This window comes from Fistularia commersonii, chromosome 12 (assembly GCF_037954325.1).
Source record: "Fistularia commersonii isolate RoL2024-O1a breed Wild chromosome 12, RoL_Fcom_v1.0, whole genome shotgun sequence".
Classification (NCBI taxonomy): domain Eukaryota; kingdom Metazoa; phylum Chordata; class Actinopteri; order Syngnathiformes; family Fistulariidae; genus Fistularia; species Fistularia commersonii.
In genome coordinates, this window is record NC_141295.1 from 7,390,367 (window position 1) to 7,394,686 (window position 4,320).

The 4,320-nt window shown below is 53.2% G+C and overlaps 1 pseudogene; it reads right to left on the reverse strand.

Moving 5' to 3' along the window:
- Positions 1–216: 216 nt before the first annotated feature.
- On the reverse strand, positions 217–3,535 carry LOC147228664 (uncharacterized; annotated as a pseudogene).
- Between the last annotated feature and the right edge of the window lie 785 nt (positions 3,536–4,320).

The following is a 4,320-nucleotide window of genomic DNA, read 5'->3' on the forward strand; positions in this document are numbered from 1 at the left end:
CGTGCACTGCACAAAGTCCACCCTCTTGCAGGGCTGTTGCCCTATGAGGCCCTCTGGTGGAGAACTGAAAGGTGAAAGGAACTGCATTCAGGTTTTAAGATACATCTTGTGGTGCAGTTTCTTGGACACATCGTCAGTGATAGTACCTGGGGTCACGGGGGGTTTCGGGTCTTTCAACTTCAGACCCCCTCACCCAGGCGACCCGGCCAGGAGTGATCAGTTCCCAACCTGTGTCCAAGAAGCGCTCATCCACTCTTTGTCCCTCTGGATCCAGAGCCATCTGGATGCCTTCTCAGCAGCCTCTGACGCTGAACAGATGGCTCTCCTTTTGCGTGCCCCTGTGATGCCCAGGAGACTGTAGGCCCTGCAGAGGGACTTCCCTGCCCCTTCCCCCGACCTCAATGGGCAAGCATTGTGCATGCCACCCCCTGTTGCGGCAGTCTTCCACCAGCTCAGCATACTTTTCATCCTTTCTTCTGCTGGCTTCCTCCATTCTCTCCTCCCAGGGCACAGTCAGCTCTAGCACGATGACCTGCTTCGAGGACTCTGAATGTAGGACGATGTCTGGTCTTAGGCGGGTTTCTACGATGTCCTCAGGGAACCTCAGCTGTTTGCAGAGGTCAACCCTTAGCTGCCAGTCCTTTGCAGTTCTCAGAAGTCCTGTTTGGGTCTTTGGTTGGGGAGGAGGTTGTTCCCCGGCTCTGATGAATGTCACACCCTGCCTCTGTGGCTGGAAGCGCTTGCTGTGGTCAATGGCAGAGTGGATGGACTCAGCAATTGCCTTAAGCACCTGGTCATGGCGCCAACAATAGTGGCCTTCTCCGAGTGCTTTCGGACAGCTGCTAAGGATGTGCTCCAGAGTTCCCCTTCCCTGGCACAATGTGCATGATGGAGTTTCAACCTGGCCCCAAAGAAAGAGGTTTGACGGGCTGGGCAAGACATCATAGACCGACTGGATGAGGAATTTTATACGGAGTGGTTCAGCCTTCCACAACTCCGTCCACGAGATCTTCCTGTCCATGGCTTCCTCCCATCTAGTCCATGCACCTTGCTGCCTTAGCCCGACCCACTGGCTCGCACGCTGTTCTTCGACACCAGCCTGCACCTCGAGTTGGACCTGGTCCCGCCTTTCCTTGCCCTTGCGCCTCCTGAGGTGCATTGTCGGAATAGTTCCCAGGCCTGCCCGAACAGTTGCCACGGACCCTAAGAGCTCCTTGTGGAACAACCAAGCTTCTGCCTAGTCCACCGCCTCATGAGCCTTCCACCTTCTGCCTGTCCTCACCACGATGCCGGCTTGAGCAACCTTTGGGTCCTTTGATTCCCTGTGCTGTTAAACCTCCCTTGCCCTGGTGACCTTGAACTCCTCAGTAAGGCTGTTGATTGGTAGGGTCAGCTTGTTTTTATTGCCATAAAGGGCAATGCTGCTGAGACTCCGGGGAAGCCCCAACCAGCGTCGGAGGTGATTGCTGACCCTCCGCTCAAACCCTTCCACGGTGGATATAGGAAATTCATAGAAAAGCGAGGGCCACAGTATCCTGGGCAGAATACCGTGCTGGTACATCCATGCCTTGAACTTCCCCGGGAGACCTGACTTGTCCACTGCTGTTAGCCAGCCTTCCAGCTGACTGTTGGTAGTCCTGATAGAGGCTGCATCCTTCAGGGAGCAGTCAAAGATCTTGCCAAGACTTTTCACAGGTTTCTCCGTGACTGATGGGATCATGGGAGTCTCCTAGGGAGAAGTGGAACCGGTCAGTCACCCTTCCACCCTTCAGGATTAGAGACCTGGATTTCTCCGGCTTGAAGTGCATGCGTGCCCAGGTGGTGAGCTTCTCCAAGCCCTGGAGGATCCATCCGCATCCTGGAACTGACGCAGTTGTTACCGTCATAAATGCTCATATGGGGGGCTGACGGATCCCGGACTTGGTTGTGGGCCCTCTGCACTCTGGCTCGGCGGACTTGACTAAGATTTTCATAGCCAATGCAAAGAGTATCACTGAAATGGTACATCCAGTGATTATCCCTTTCTCTAGCCGGTGCCGCTCTGATGTGACTGTTCCAGAGGAAATTCTCAGGTAAAAGCTGTTATAGTAGTCCATGATTAAGGCCTTGATGTTACATGGGAGGTGCTGCCGTTCCAATGCCACTTTCACCAGCTTGTGGGGTATGGAGCCATATGCATTAGCCAGGTCAAGCCAAAGCACAGATAGGTTCCCTTTCCCCTCTCGAGCCTCCCTTATCAGCTGTGTCACTACCCCGCTGTGTTCCAGGCATCCTCGTACTCCTGGAATCCCTCCCTTTTCACAGAAGGGTTGATGTATTGATTCTGGAGAAGATAGTCGGACAGTCGGCGGGACAGGATACTGAAAAATATCTTTCCCTCGACATTGAGCAGTGAAATGGTTCGGAACTGCTCAATGGTGGTAGACTTCTCTTCCTTTGGGATCCACACCCCTTCTGCAGATCTCCATTGATAGGTAACCTCCCCCCTCCTCCAGATCACCCTTATGATTTTCCCCAGGCGCTGAAGGAGCTTGGGGCACCTCTTGTAAAGCAGGTATGGGACTCCATTGGGTCCAGGTGCTGAGTTGTTCCTTGCCTTCTTGACCACAGTCTGAATTTCTTTCCAGGTGGGGGCTTTGGTGTTAAACTCACAAGCTGGTTCAGGTGGCTTGATCAGCTCTCTGCATTCTTCTAGGTCCTCCTCCCTCACTGCATCGCTGTATGAATCATGAAGGTAGGTATCTACCTCCTCTTTCGTGCAGGCTAGGTGACCGCTGTGCTTCTGACCTAGCAGCTGTTTGGTGAGCCCAAAGGGGTTTGCTAGGAAGGGTGCGCACCTTTTAGCTCTTTCCTTAGCCCGCCTCCTATGCCACTCTGCTCTTCTAAGGGTGAGCAGCTTTTTCCTCAGGACGACGCGAATTTCCGCCAGCCCCGGTCTCAGGTCCTCACTTGCAACCAAGAACTGCTTCTTAAAGTCCCTGAGTTCCCGACGCAGCTGTGATATCTTCTCTGCCCTGCAATTCTTAGAGTAGGGGATTGCAGCAGCACGCCTCTCCTCTGTACCAAACCTTTCTGTGGCGAGGCTGATGACCATGGTGGCCATAATCTGGAGTTTCCTGTCAGCCCCTCCTTTCATTGTGGCTTCCAGAATACGATCCAGATTGTCATCAAACCTCTGCCACTCACTCGTTTTGCTGGCTGGAGGCCACTTGACCCGTTTTTGTTGTTGTGGGGTGTCTGGCGCTTGTGCTTCCTGAGCGTGGAGGTTCTGGGCGCTGTGGGGTGACCCCTGGCCCGGGCCCTCCTGCGTCTCACCAAGGTCCTCCGTGATACGTCGTTGGAGTAGACTGTGGGGCTCGTCGCCTCCTGTCACACCCTGCCGCTCGCTGAGGCAGTTCCTTGTGCACTGCTCTGGTTGCACTTTTGCCAAGCATCCCATCTTGGTCTGATGGATCTTCAGACCCCGCGGGTTTTTGCAGCTCTTACCGCATATGCATGTGACAGTGCTCGTTGTCAATTGTCTGTTTGCATGGGTCGTTGCCTGGTTGTCCGTCCGGTTGGGGTGCTCATTCTCCCTCCCTCTCGGGCTCCCCTGGGGTTGTGTTCCTTTGGGATGCTTTGTAGCTGAGTCGTGTTTTTTCCTCACGGAAGATGCAGGGCGGGTTGCTGGCCCTTCCTGCCCCAGCTGCTGTGTTTCCGCGCTGTCTGCTGTCTCTCCACACTGTCACCACTCTGTTCATGGTCGTCAACCAGTCTCTTCCTGGACGTCACTGGCTTAGCCAGACTGATATGGTTTTAAGATACATCTTGTGATGCAGTTTCTTGGACACATCGTCAGTGATAGTACCTGGGGTCACGGGGGGTTTCGGGTCTTTCAACTTCAGACCCCCTAAAGGGGCAAAGGGACAAAATGTTGATAATTGGTTGTTGCTGACTTATGGTCCTGCAGTGGGTGTCCCTGCAGCTGATCCATGGGCACTGGAGGAGGTGCGACTGGCAGAATCGCCAAGCAGGAAATCCCATCTACCTGTACGTTTGCTGAAGGCAGGCTGGGAAGATGCGAGTCATTGCAGATGCACTATGTACAGTTAATGGGTCTGAAAATAACTGCCATTTACATTTGATAAAATTTTTGCTCCTGACTCTAAAGAGGGCTATCTGTGAACAATTTAGAGATTCCCTTGATAACCTGAGAACAAGAGTGAAACTGTTTGTCATTGTTGATCAATCCAACATCCACTAACATAGGTATTATCCACAGCCGAACTTAATGCTACTGGATGCTGAGAATGTAGATGCTGACAGTCTTTCCAGGATGTC